Source organism: Halichoerus grypus, chromosome 11 (genome assembly GCF_964656455.1).
Source record: "Halichoerus grypus chromosome 11, mHalGry1.hap1.1, whole genome shotgun sequence".
In the NCBI taxonomy this organism is placed as follows: Eukaryota; Metazoa; Chordata; class Mammalia; order Carnivora; family Phocidae; genus Halichoerus; species Halichoerus grypus.
The window spans coordinates 60066057-60081418 of NC_135722.1; the positions used below are offsets into that span (position 1 = coordinate 60066057).

A 15362-nucleotide genomic window follows, 5' to 3' on the forward strand; every position below is an offset into this window, starting at 1 on the left:
AGCAGGGGGAGGAACAGGCTCATTTCTTTTTTAGAGAAAACTTATGACATAAATATTACCTGTATTTTGCATGTAAGAAAATGGAAAACAGAAACCCTTCAGTGACTTTTCAAAGTCACACATCAAGTCAATGAGGGATCCAGGATTCAGAGCCAGGTCATATTCTGAGTTTAAAGTTTTTTCTAACTCAATTAGATCATTTTGGTTTTTAGCAAAAAAGAAAAAGAGGAATGGTAATGAAGGGAGAACAAGAGAGAGAGAGAGAAAGAGAGAGGAAGAAGAATGTAGACATGCAATCCTTCATACATAGGGGCAAGCAAGTTAGACAATTGGATAATCCAATAAATACACATCAACCTAGACATCACCACGTCTCAGAGAAACAGGAATTCTTAGCCAATATAGAGAATAAAACATGGAATATTTTTTTATTCTATTACTTTTTCAGCCTCAAGTCATCTAGGTTTTCTAAAATATATTTTATATATTATTTGATCTAATTTTAATAATATTTGTTTAAAAACATCATGCCACAGAGAGAAAGATATCCATGGAAAGTACTATGCACCACAATCCAGCGAACCAATTTTTAGAATCTAAATAAAGTTGGAATGTTATTAGTATAATTTACTATTGAGAAAGGATAGAATAATTTATCACTTGCACAGACTGGTTCCAAGTAATCATAATGATGAATTTTGTAACACTCCCTTGGACGAACTTTATTCTTTGTCAGTTCAAAGTTATTCTTCCCGTAATGCCCCTTTCCCTATAGAGAATCCCTAGGAGTTTACATAGAGAATCACAGCTTTACCCATAGGGAGAAGGAATAATAACGTTTTCCTTTTTCCAGGAAGAAGAAATGCAATTATTTTTAATTGCAGGAAGATGATACATTTTTGGAAGATTGGCATCTTTGCCACCCTTGCAATTAATGTTGTCACAGTCCATTATTGCTCTGAGATATCTTTGAGGAGCATGTCCCTCTGGCTTAAAAATTCTCTAAAGCTTCTTAGTATGGGATAGAATTTCTGCACATCTGGCACTTGCCCACCTCTTGCAATATCATACCCTTGCTCTTCTCCACATTTGCCCTGTATTCATTCTCTACTTAGTTTCAAAAACAAAAAGCTACTTGTTCTCATATCACTATAAATGTTGTATTGGTCATAGGATCTGGGACAGTTTTCACCCTTTTTTTTTTTTTTTTGGTCTTGTAAATTTCTCCTTCAAAACCTAGGTCAACAATTGTAACCTTTGTTAAGTCTTCTTGCAGCAGCATGGATACTTAGTACTATGGTATCTTGCATCCACTGCTCTGTCATAGCACCTGCTATATTCCTTTTCCAGTATTTAGTCACTTGTCTAAGCTCCTCAGCTCAGGGACCATGCTGTAGTTTTCTCTATAGTCCTAGCATCCCATGCACAACTGGAAAACACATGCTGATGTCATGTGTTCTACAGAATAAAGGATTATATGAAACACAACAGGAAATAAGGAAAAACTGGCAGTTGTGAGGTTTTTTTCCCCCAATTATTGAGATGGAAACAAGAAAGTTATATCTAACGCTTAGGAAGCACTCACTATATGTCAAGTACTGTTCTAAGTGCTTTATATACACATATGAACACATTTAATCCTCACTCCAACTTCATAAGGAAAATACTATCATCCCTTTTTACAAATCAGAAAGCACACACATACACACAGGTTGAGTAACTTACTTACAATCACCCAGCTGGTGCACAGAAGCATGCTCTACACCAGGTCTTTAATTCAAACACCATCCTCAACTACCTCTCATAGGCCCTAGGAGAAAGATCTAGAAGTACTTCAGAAGTGTGCATTCACTTAGCAGCACTTGCTGTAGTAGGAGCTTTAGTTCACTAACGGGGCAATAGTGTTCTGTGACTAGATCAAAGGATAAAGGAGTATCTACACTCTGGTTCTCGATCTATTACCAATTATCAATAAAGCTAAGGTCTTCTAGTTAGGACTTCTGTGACCTTTTTGGAACTTCCCAGGGCCTCAGTTTCTTCATTCCTGAAAGGGGAATAAGCATAGATAGACCCAATTTCATGGCATCGGTTTGAGGGTGAAAATAGAAAATGCTCATGAAATGCTAAGCACAGAAGCTGCCATATCAAGGTAAAGTTAAAACTAAACAAAAACACCGGGCCTCCCTGTGCTGATTTCTGACAGCACTGCCACATTTGACTAGTCATCAGGCATCTGCTTGGCAACTACAGTGATAGAGAAAAGGAAAGATGCAGTAAACTGGAAAGAAATGGAAGGTGAGACACTGTACTCTATATTCTTGCAGGCATCTTTTTTTTAATGAAAAGTGGTAACTTGAGTATCAAAGTTGTGTGAGACAGTCATATGAGTAACCTGTAGACTCTCTACATTGTCTGTCTCTGAGGCTGTCTTTCAGATGTCGTATTAGCTCAGTACTTCACATCTTGTGACTCAATGTTGTGTGAGCACTTTATTCTGACCATCCATAATACATCTGAATTTGACCCTGATCTTAATTCCCGCTACTCCCGCAGAGAGACGATTCAAACACTAAGTTCTCGAGTCACAATCTTAGAGTCAGTCTCTAAGCTTTTGTTATTCTGTAGTTTTTTTTAACTCTCACCTATTTTCTTCAATGTTTTCCCCTATAAAAGTTTAGCCAAGCAAGAGATTTAAATTATGCACAACCTAGAGACAATGAAAATGAAAGAAAACAGAAGACATTTCTCTCATATGCTGACCCTCTGTTCATTTGCAACAGGCCTTATGCTGGAATTATGCAGAACCATTTGTGTCTTTTTGCTTTTCAGTCCCTAAATGAAGGCTCCCAATTAAGATTCTCTTAGACAATTAGAGGAGAAAAGTATGTCTGAGGCCACCAAAATAAGGATATTGGTGGCCTTTCAACATTCCCTAAAAAGTACCAAGCCATTCCCACAGCTTAGAGAAAAATTTTAAGCTGATCGTTTTACTATGTTTTGAGTTGTGTTGCCTGAGACAAAAATACTGAGACAGATTTAGAGAAACAGGTTTGTTTTTACACAGTCATACATCCAATCTTTAAGTTTAAGTAAGAGTTACTCAAAATCCCTAGACACTTCCCCACCCCACATTCTGTGTCTTCCTTCCCCATAGCAAACTGAAAATACAACTAAAAACAAATCAAATATTCATCAACCTAAAAAAGATCCCCAAAAAACAGCCACAGGGAGAAATATAATAATATATTTTTTAGAATCAACCCAGTATACAGCACTGACTATAAAATTCACTTGTCGTATGTTATCTTTATCTTTCTAGAATCCTGTAATTCATAACTAGTGTTTCTAGTTGCTTTTAAAAAAAAATTAATCTAAATACAAGCTGCCTCTTACTCAGATGATTTTATTTCAAACAAAAACAAAAACTCACAAAATTAATTTTACTTATTGGCAATATACCGTGATTTTTATTCTTTCATGGATAATTATAATTTATCCTTTCAATGCTTTTTTTTTCTGTCCAGTTCTGATTATGTCTCAAGATGTCTTCTTAAATGCACTCCCAAATGCAAAATGTCAGAGGTAAATAAGAGTCAAGTTTTGAATTTACTGCCCTAGCAATGATATACTGTCCCTGATAGAGGAGGCAGTTAGCCAGACATGAGCAAGGAACAGGACTGTTCCCTGACTGCTAAGAAGGGCCAAAAAAACAAGTTTCAGACATCTGGGAAAAAACCCAGGAACACACATGCTCTTCCCTATAACCACTGCCCTACAGTAACCTATAGCTTTATTGTAATACATTTACACTACGATTTTGACACCCCTTGGGGGGATGGTGCCATGACAGTTCTGATAAGGAACATATAGGGCCAAAAACTCCCCCTCCCGAGCTGTAGGCAGAAACCCTGAGATGACTGGAGGCAAACCCTGTCAGACCACCCTAGCTATGACCCATAACTCCTACAACTCTGAAAAGGGACAACAACGCTGACCCCAGGGCACTTGCCGCCTCTGGGCCTGCCTGCTCTTCCACAATGACAATGTACTTTCTCTTCACCTGCTATTAAACTCTTGCTTACTTGAGAGTTTGTCTCTGCATTCTTTGCTGAACTCAAGAACCGAGGCTGGTTTGGGGTGTGGGGACAGGACACACTGCTGACATCCCCAAATTTGCATAAAATCATATATTCATCAAACACACTAATCACATCAAGCCTTCCTAAAGCTATTTATCCTGTGATCTTGACTGAATATCAGGTCAAATGCTTGAAGGACTTATGATAAATGGCATAAGTCCAATTTTTTAGTACTTATGCAGATCTTCGAATAAAAAAATCATTTAAACAAGATAAAATTACCTATAAAATTTTTTTCATCAATGCTAAAATCTAGACAGAGCTGAGATCCTTTAAAATGCTGAAAATAATAAAATGTTTGCAAATAAAAACAAGAATATTGAAGAGATAGGTTAACTGCCTTGGGCCAATGATACAGTTTTTAATAAAAACTGAGAGAAGCCCAATAACCCAATAAATTTTTACTTCTAAGAACAAAAGTACCCATTTATACTGTAAAGGGTAACACAAATGTAGGCCAACAAGGACTGAAACCAACAAGAAGTAGGAATGTAGTTACAGAATACATACCTGAGCAAAGGTGTTTATCAGGTGTGATAATTATTCAAACATTCCAGAGAATAGGAGGGTTTCCTAAAGACTGATGATGAGGAAAAATGAACTTGTAAGTTTATCACCCACCCTACAACAAAATTTTATAATGGATTATTATACATAGCTTATCAAGATTTCAAAAAAAATGTGATTATTAGAAACCTATATAAGTTTATAAAGTTTACAAAACTTTCTTTTAAATGGATCACTTTGCTCAGGAGTTATTTTAAGAAATAGTAATTTCAGTGAAGATTTGATGAAGTCTCAACTGAGATCCTTAGCAATAGAATGAAGCATGTAGAACAGAGAGTGCACAGTTAGATGGCTTTGTATTTCAAGCACAGATGACAATTAATGTGAATTATTACTTCAGTGCCAAATTAGAGGGAGTCTTCTGGCAAGTTGATAAATTCTGTCCTGTTCAACATCATAGATGCAAATGCAGAAGACAGAAGACTCATTTATTAAATTCATTGACGACACAGGACAGAGGGACTAATCAGGTCAGATCACAGATGCAAGACTTTAAAAGGTCTCAATACGAATGATCTAATAATGTGAAATTTAGTTAATTTAAAAAACTCAAGTGCTACTATGTGCAAGGGACAGTGGAACACACAAAGTGTTTGCCATCTTCTGTATCTTGTTTAAGAATTATGAGATAAAAATGTTAATTCTTGTGTACCATGCCGTAAATGCTGAATGAAAATAATCTCCAAGGGAGGTTACCAGGAAAGCTGTTATTTAAAAAAAAAGGGGGGGGGGCACATCAGGCCATTTCTATCATTGTAAAGATTCTGGTAACACTGATCTATGTGAAATTGCTCTTAACCTCAAGAAGTTTACAGAGGAAAGGAGACACAACACACAAAATGTTCATACAAGTTTCATATACAGTAAATAGCTATATGCACGGGAAGTTACTCTTACTAGCCTCTTAGTCATAGAGGCTAGAAAATATAAAAAGGATTTTAAAAGTTGAAAAGTGATTTTTTTCAGAGATGTTAACAAAGGCAAGATTGTAATTGTTACTTAAGTCTTTTCTTTTCTTTCACCTCCATATCTTTTTAAGCAGTAAATGAGAGTGGCTAATGTGTCTTTGTAGGTAGGAGGGTATGTCTTTTTCATGTTCTTCTCAGTAGGTTTTGGGGTTTTTTTTGTTTTTTTGTTTGTTTTTTCAACCTAAAGCTGTAGTTGAAGGATGTACCCAAGTGAGCAGAAACCAAACGAGTAGTCCAAATGATCTGAGGCACATCAGTCACATTTTACTACAAATGTGAACTCTGTGGTGATCATAAGATGACCTGCATAATGAGGCCAGGTGGTCAGTGAAATCAGAAAAAAAGACAATGTGAGATTCTCATCCCTGTGGGCAAGAATGACACTCCCCTAGAGTCTTAAGATGGAGACACAGGCAAAACTGGTGGGTATGTAAGTTGGTGTGGCATTTCCTGGTTCTCCTTAGCTGAGTAACTTTATTTCTTAAGCCCTGAGCTAAAGACTTGGTACTTCCATAGGTACCCTACATCAGATCCTTTGAATCAAAGAGAATATCCAGTTTACCACTTAGTAAACTGCTAAGAAAGCTGTTAACACAAAATCTCCTCAAGTCAAGACAGTTACTAGGTTTTTGTTAATTGGCCTGTTTATATGTTTTATATCCAATCACTGTAAAGCAAAATCCCTAGAATATGAAACAGCATTGGGCATTTTATTCTCCTTTTTGTACCGGAAATATTTTTCACAGACCTAGAACAAATAATCCTAAAATCTGTATGGAACCACAAAATATCCTGAGTGGCCAAAGCAATTGTGAAAAAGAAAAGCAAAGCTGGAGGCATCACAGTTCCAGGCTTCCAGCTCTATTACAAAGCTGTCATCATCAAGACAGTATGGTACTGGCACAAAAACAGACACACAGATCAATGGAACAGAATAGAAAACCCAGAAATGGACCCACAACTATATGGTCAACTAATATTCCACAAAGCAGAAAAGAATATCCAATGGGAACAAGTCTCTTCAATAAATGGTGCTGGGAAAACTGGACAGCAACATGCAGAACAATGAAACTGGACCACTTTCTTTCACCATCCACAAAAATAAATTAAAAATGCATAGGAGGGGCGCCTGGGTGGCTCAGTCGTTAGGCGTCTGCCTTCAGCTCAGGTCATGATCCCAGGGTCCTGGGATCGAGCCCCACATCGGGCTCCCTGCTCCGCGGGAGGCCTGCTTCTCCCTCTCCCACTCCCCCTGCTTGTGTTCCCTCTCTCGCTGTGTCTCTCTCTGTCGAATAAATAAAATCTTAAAAAAAAAAAAAAAATGCATAGGAGACTTAAATGTGAGATAGAAAACCATCAAAATCCTAGAGGAGAACATAGGCATCAACCTCTTTGACATTGGTCACATCAACTTATTAGTTATGTCTCCAGAGGAAAGGAAAACAAAAGCAAAAATAAACTATTGGGACTTCATCAAGATAAAAAGCTTCTGCATAGCAAAAGAAATAATCAACAAAACTAAAAGGCAGCCTACAAAATGGGAGAAGATATTTGCAAATGACCTATCTGATAAAGGGTTAGTATCCAAAATCTATAAAGAACTTCTCAAACTCAACACCCCAAAAACAAATAATCCAGTTAAGAAATGGGCAGAAGATATGAATAGACATTTTCCAAAGAAGACAGACAGATGGCTAACAGATATATGAAAAGATGTTCAACATCACTCATCATCAGGGAAATACAAATCAAAACCACAATGAGATACCTTCTAACACTTGGCAGAAATGGCTAAAATTAACAACACAGGAAACAAAAGATGTTGGCAAGGATGTGGAGAAAGGGGAACCCTCTTACACTGTTGGTGGGAATGCAAACTGGTGCAGCCACTCTGGAAAACAGCATGGAGGTTACTCAAAAAGTAAAAAATATCTACCCTACGACCCAGCAACTGCATTACTAGGATTTACCCAAAGGTTACAAAAATACTATTTTCAAGGGACACATGCACCCCAATGTTTATAGCGCCATTGTCCACAATAGTCAAAATATGGAAGAGCCCAAATGTCCATTGATTGATGAATAAAGAAGATGGTATCCATGGTATATATACAATGGAATATTACTCAGCCATAAAAAAGAATGAAATTTTTCCATTTGCAACAATGCACATGGAGCTAGTATATTATGCTAAGTGAAAAAAGTCAGAGAAAGACAAATACCATATGATTTCACCCATATGTGGAATTTAAGAAACAAAACAAACTGAGGGTTGCTGGAGGGGAGGTGGGAAGGGGAATGGGCTAAATGGGTGATGGGGATTAAGGAGGGTACCTGTGATGAGCACTGGGTGTTATATGTAAATGATGTACCTAAATTCTATCCCTGAAACTAATATTACACTATATGTTAACTAACTAGAATTTAAATAAAAACTTAAAGCAAAAAAATAAATAAATAAAACTGTTTTTTTAAAAAAGGAAATATTGTTTTTTTTTTTCATTGTTGTTACACAGGACAACAGTAAGGGATTCCAAAAAACAGCGAGAATAGTGGGGGATAAAAACAAAACAAAACAAAACAGAAAAACTTGAGTTATTATGAGGAATTAGGGACCAGAAACTTTCAGCTTAAAATTAAAGAAAATCATGAATATATGATATAGTCACTGTTGATAAGTATTTGAAAAGTAACATGAAAAAATGGTCTAACAATCTTTGTGGTCACAGTATGCCACAACTAAGTTGTTCTAAATGACATATTTTATTTAGAATGATTAGGCACTATCCTACTACTTGAGTATTCAATAAGACAATTTATAATCACTTCAAGAATGCTTTACTTTGGATTACTGTATACACAGAAGAGTGGGATGGTTTCCCAAATTATTACTTCTAGTTAAATAATAATGATGATATGGCAAATGTTATTATAAAAGGAAATATATAAATATATTCACAAATAAAGAGTACCTTGGAAAACAAGCTTAGAAAATAAGAGAGGGGCACCTGGGTGGCTCAGTTGTTAAGCGTCTGCCTTTGGCTCAGGTCGTGATCCCAGGGTCCTGGGATCGAGCCCCACATCGGGCTCCCTGCTCAGCAGGAATCCTGCTTCTCCCTCTCCCACTCCCCTGCTTGTGTTCCCTCTCTCGCTGTCTCTCTGTCAAATGAATAAAATCTTAAAAAAAAAAAAAAAAAAAAAGAAAAGAGGAGAGTTTATATTGCCACACCTGCTCACTCACAGCTTCAACTGACACATAGTAGGCAGATGATAAGTATCCTTTAAAAAAAGATGGGAAGAAACTGAGGAATAGGTCCCTCTGAAAAGTGTGCCAGCTGCCTGACCCTGAAGGCATATACTTGAAGCCAGCGGCACTGAGATGTCCTCAGTTTCTGAAGCAAATGAGGAAGGTCCAAAAATATCCTGCTTCTTAAACAGGTTGATTTTTTTTTTTTTTAACCTGGTGTGATTTATGCAGAGAATCTGTAACATATTCCAGTTCATCAAAAGTCTAATTTACATACATTTAAAGGACATTGTAGAAAATAATTAACCAAATGCATCACAATTCAGACAGTGAATGTTGACTGGGGATTTTTAGATCCTTAAATGGAAAACTAGGAGGTTAAATAAGTACACTGGATTGGTAGGGAAAAAAGAAAAAGGAAAGAAGAAAGGATGGAGGGAGGGAAAGAGAGAGACTGGGAGGGAGAGAAATGGGAAGTTGCTTTTTTTGCAATGCTTCATATCCTAAAGTCATGCAAAATAAAGGGTTTTTTATTCCTTTTTTCCCTATATTTTATGAGTGAAAAATTGTGTTGCTTGCCAGCCATTCTCTTGAAATATATTAAAATGATTATAATACTGTATGCATCTAGTAACACATCTCATTGAGTTCTAGCTTAGAGACTTAGAAGGAGAGGAACATTTGGCTTGTGAAAATCAAACTAAATTTGGGGCACCTGGGTGGCTCAGTCATTGGGCATCTGCCTTCAGCTCAGGTCATGATCTCAGGGTCCTGGGATCGAGCCCCCCATCGGGCTCTCTGCTCCATGGGAAGCCTGCTTCTCCCTCTCCCACTCCCCCTGCTTGTGTTCCCTCTCTCACTATCTCTCTCTGTCAAATAAATAAATAAAATCTTTAAAACAAGAAAATCAAACTAAATTCCAATCAAGATTGTACTCCCCATCACTGATACACTTGAGAAAAATTTCAAGTGAAAGTTCATAGATGAATGATAAACTTTTTATTAATTTTCATGAACACCTAACATTCAGTGGGAACTTTCTAAAGGTTTGAATATTCAAGATTACTAACCTGTTATATTAAAACTATTTTAATGAGCTTTTTATGTTTCCTCACAATGACATAGAAGCTGGCCCTTAATAAACAGTGGCCCGTAATACTGGCCCATAATAAATAATGATTTTATTATACCTAATTCCACTTCAAGGAATAAGACATATAAACTTCTTTTTACCATTTAGGTCTCAAACAAGTGGAGCATTATATAATATCTTCTTGAGATTAAATCAGGAATTATTAATTTCTGTTTGTATTCATACTTCAAGCTATCAACTTATTTGGAAGAAAAACTTTCAAAACAACGTCTTTCTGCTAATTTTTTTAAATGCACACAGAGAGTTACTAGTTTATATTGGCTGTGTGCCCACATAAATGCCTACAGTTGAGGAAGAGCATGGATAAGACAGAGCTGCCTGGAAGGAGACGGCATTCAAGATCTAGAAAACAAATCTATACACTTGACGCTGGCTAAAATGTTCTCTAAATAGTGCCATTATAAAATAGTGAATAAAAGAATTAACCAAATTACCTGCCATTCAACTTCTCAAATTTGTTTTTCTTTTTGATCAGAGTAAAATGTAATTAAAACAAGTCCATGTTTAACTAGATCTCCTCCACCTGCTCTCAATTCTTCTAAATTGGAAATAACCACCTGGAATAACCATGTCCTTCATGTGCACAGTACCTTCACAGTTGCTGTATATATTTAGAGAATCCCATTCCCAAAGGCATGCATGCCCTCAGCCACAACCCTTTCAAAGGGCTGTTTCCAGCCAATAGATATGCCTCCTATACCAATGTCAATGCTGATCTGCAGTACAGAAACAGAGAGCTATACTGAAAAGAAGTAAGTAAATAAGGCATGGGCTGTTGTAGTCTTGGTAATTGATTACACAGAGTCTTAAAAAAGCATGGGAAGGGAAAATAAGGCATAGGAATTGATACCTAATAACTCTATTTTGATATAGGACAAAGACATACCTTTATTTGAATATTTTGTTTTTCACAGATCTATAAATATTCCCTCAACTACAAACATAACTAAGCATACCAAACTACTTTTATATATAAACTAGTCCAAATACAATATAAATACCCTGGAAAACATGTAATTTTTTTTGCTTTTTTATGAATTATATACATATGTATACATATATATATATTCATACCTTAATATGTGTAACATGTATCAAATATTAAGTTCATTAAAAATAACATAAACATATTTTTTAAATGAATACACATAAGAAAATATCTGAGGTGAAAGAAGTCATATCAGGTTAGAAAAATGATGCATTAAGTTATAAAATTTGTACTTGTAACTATAAAATTGATTTGAAAAGCAGAAGATATCATGAAAGGAAGCTTTCACAAAACCAACACCCCTTTGCAATGTAACAGAAAATTAGCAATGTTTTGTCCATCAACTTGGAAGGTTCAGCTAAAAATACCAAAATTACTCTTCATTACCACTAGGTGGCTCACTCTCTATATGTATGCCTGAGCAGACACACCACCTTGGCCCCATAAGGTTGTAGGCAGTAAGATTCTCACTAGAGTACAGGTAGTAGAAAAATGATCACTTCAAAGCAAACATAATGTTTTGAACAAGGGAACACCTGACCTACTCCTCCATCAGTTCTCATCAGAATTGTCTTTCCAGAGACAGGATAATAGGAAGAGTTGGTCTTAGACCAGAGATGTTTAGAAAGCCAGATGGAAACCCATCTAATAAACATTCTGCAGACATGCCCAGTCTCATGTACTTTCAAATGCATTCGTAATGTGAGAAAGATACCCGGTGGGGAGAGGGGGGAGTGAGAGAGAGAAAAGAAAACACCACCTTAGATATTCAAACAACAACAAATCACATTATTTACTTTTGACTGAATTTGGAATTAGAATGGAAGAAAAGTTAAGGATTAGGGAAATAAAAATAAACCAGCAAAGAAGGGAAAGTTAACATGGAGAGGAAGTTCACTTTCCTAGATTTGCAAGATGGCTCTTAGCAAACAGTTCCTCCACCAAACTGCATTTTAACAGAGGGAATATAATAGGGCAGTAGCCACAGAAGCTTGTAACACCATCCAATGTATTGCTATAAAAAGCTTTACCATCTGGATCGTAATTCTCCTCAATATTGAAACTGTAGAGCATTTTCTTCTCGTCATTCTAATTTACAGCTATCACTCAGTGCAGCCCTGAAGGGTGCATACAATATGCCATTGTTAGAGCTAGTGTATAATCCAAGGCAATTTGGGGAAAATCAGCTTGTAAGTATAACTGGATGGTTTTCTTGGTATTCAGCACCTGTTTGCATTTTGTGAAAGCTTATAAATTTTGCTTGAATTTTTTTTTCTTCTCTTCCTTTTGCCTTGGTCAAAATAGGTCTGTAAAAGTTGTTGTGCATGTGTAAAAATGTTTGTGGACTGCACCATCAACCTTATCCCATTGATGCCTAAGACCTGAAATGTTTGTGATCTAACAGTACTGAACATTAACCTGCTTCTTTGATTTAACCCATTGTATTCATTTTTTGCTTTTATTTTTAAAAATCCCCTAAATCACCAATTCACCAAGCTACCTGAGAAAGGCTATCAGATATAGAGGAGGAAAAAAAGTGTTTCAAAATTAAGAAGGCTGGTGACTAGAAGCCAGCATGGTGACAGAGGAGTCATCACCTCTGGCTTCAAATAAAATGAAATTGATTCCCTCTAGCAAAGACAGCTCTGACTGGCGATCCATAATGTGGAAGCAACTGCCTAACTTTTCATCTGCCTCACAAATCTAGATTAGGGAGAAGGTAGAGTAAGGGGGAACAAGAATGAAATAGCTAGCTCAACAACTGAATTAAATTACCTCTCACCTCCACAAAATGCTTGGTTAAGATCACATCTTGGGATGTCTTATGTTGCTTGCTGAATTGGTAATTACTGACAAAAGAAACACAAATAGAGAGAGTATTCTCTCCCTCTCCAAAATTCCATTCCAAGTACACACCATGTACCCAACATGGGGGGAAAAGAAGAGTTATGTGTCCTCTATCTCCCTGGCTGTTTCTGATCTCCTAATTTTACTAGGAGCAATATCAGTTCCTTAGACTAAGCCGTCAGCTGCCACAGCACCAGGCTTATTCCAAGTTTGAATATGAATCAAACTGTGGAGTAGCAAAAAGTAAAGTTGTGCTTTCTTGGTATCGTTACTGTATAGCAAACTGTAGAATCTATTTGCCAAATTACTTTAATACCAGGCAATGTAGAAACCCTAGATATTAAGGGAGCCAAAAGCAATGACAGAAAACATATGTTAAGTATTTGTCATGGACTAAAAGTCTTTGCTGAGCACTGCAGAAGAATCTTTTGCGTTCAACATTAAAGACATGTAAAGAAAGCAACTCTTCTTTCTTTCCTCTACCTTCCAAAGAGTCAGCAAATAGCCTCACACGCATGGTCTTTTTGCTTAAGGGGTTCCTAGAGTTATCAGAGGAGAAGGTACCTGGCTGGCCAAGCTTGAAAATTCTTGATCCCAGGCGATGCTTTGACTTTCAAGCATAAACCTAGATCTGCCTAAAGTCATGTGCCAAGTTCCCACATCAGAACTGAGGTCATCCACATCAAGACACATATGCCGTCAAGATATACTGTAGCTTAGAGGCACTTTCCAGAAGGATAATGAAAAGGGACATCAAGTTTCACAAGTGCAGCACAGTATAAAGTGCTATCTGCAAAAGTCCCCAAAACCGACATTGCCTGATTAATTTGCTGCTTACCATGAACTCCTATAAGACCTCACTTTGGCACTCAGTGGTAATTCAGAGATACCATGAACCTGACTTACATATAGGATGCATGTCTTCTAAAGAATATTTCCTTATGCTCATTTAAACCCAACTTGTTAAATTATGACTAATACTGTCTCATAAAACTCCCTGTGAGATAATGTGCAAGTAATGACTAAAATGAATATTAAGAGATGGAAATGTTCAAAAAGTTGTTGAAATTTTTCTCTATTAATTTTTTTAAAATTAGAATTTTGGATAGGAAAATGCCTACAGTCAAGAAATGTTTGTGCTAACAACAAATGCAGATTAACATCACTAAGACAAGTAAACTCAAATCAATAAATCAGTTTTGTTTGGAGTTTCACAAAGATAAATCTGTTAATAAGAAAGAAAGAACCCCCTTAAATGCAATCCTAGAACCTAGCTCATTTGAGAAGAGATCCCCTCCAATTAATTCTTTACCATGTTAAATAATCAGTTTACCCACCTTACCACAATAGATAGACTTATCTCAACCCCAAACTTCTCCTCTTCAAATCCACATTATCCAGATATGTACAAGAGCTCAAAAAGATGAAAAGACATTTGCTTCCCGGCTTTCTCTGACAAATACAGCAATTTGCATGAATATTAAACTTCTGTGATTCAGCAACTTTCCTCCTGTCTATTTATCACTGAATGTTAAATGCTGAGGAAGAGTTTGAATCACTTGGCTTTTATTTTAGAAGACCGAGGTATGTTTTCCCCAGCCAAAGAAGAGAATATTTAAAGGACTTCAAATTACACATGCAGAGTTGCATAACAATTGTCACTAACTCGAAAGGTTGGAACCACACATTCGCTAAATGTGGAGTTGCCTATGAATCACAAACTGGAGCTGAGTTTCATATTTGCAGAATATTTATAAGGGTGAGAGGAGAGAGAAGTAGAGTTACCATCTGTGTCGAAACTTTATTCAGAAAAAAAAAAAAAAAAATCACTGCTGAACTACCAAACCCTTAGCAGTCTGCATCGGAGAGTGAAGTCTTTGTCAGGTAAAGTGAATGCCGTGATACCTAACACAAGAAATTGCAAGCGCCTACCTGAAAGTGGACTGAGAGGGAGCTGGCACGCGGGAAGAGAGCGAGGAGGCAGCAGTCTCGCCTTCCTCACGGAGCAACCTCCTCCCCAGGCTGACCGGCGTTTGGAAGAGGGTGCCCTCTTGCTAGGGCTGGGGAAGCAGCCCGGGAAGAAGTAGCTGTCTGCCAATAGCTGTGTTACCGGCTCCCTCGGAAACTGGGCTCCTCCAGCAAATCAGCGGGTGCCGCTGGTACCTCAGCCTGGAAAGCTGGGGCTGCAGTTGCTAATGCCGCCTCACTTGAGGGGAAAGCGCTGCTGTGTGCGTGTGTGCGTGCGTGTGTGTGTGTGTGTGTGTGTGTGCACTAACTGCTGGCTCCAGGCTGAGCCGATGTGTTCTGCATACTCAAAATGCTCATGCAGGGAGGAGGTTCCTCCACACAGACCCCTGCGTCCCCGCTGAGGAATCAGTCCACTGACCTTGCTGCTGGGGATTCTGGCTGTGCAACTCGCTCATCAATAGATTTAACAATCAATCAAATAAAG

General features: G+C 37.3%; 1 protein-coding gene across 2 annotated transcripts in view; it reads right to left on the minus strand.

The window, feature by feature from the left end:
* The window catches only part of TENM4 (teneurin transmembrane protein 4), a 2958785-nt gene extending 2943635 nt beyond the window's left edge, over window positions 1–15150 (minus strand). Inside the window, exon 1 of one of the 2 annotated variants that reach the window (XM_078058602.1) lies at window positions 14843–15150. The gene's annotated coding sequence lies outside the window, so the exon portion shown is untranslated. The remainder of the gene's footprint in view (window positions 1–14842) is intronic. The other variant, XM_078058603.1, reaches the window with a different exon arrangement.
* Between the last annotated feature and the right edge of the window lie 212 nt (window positions 15151–15362).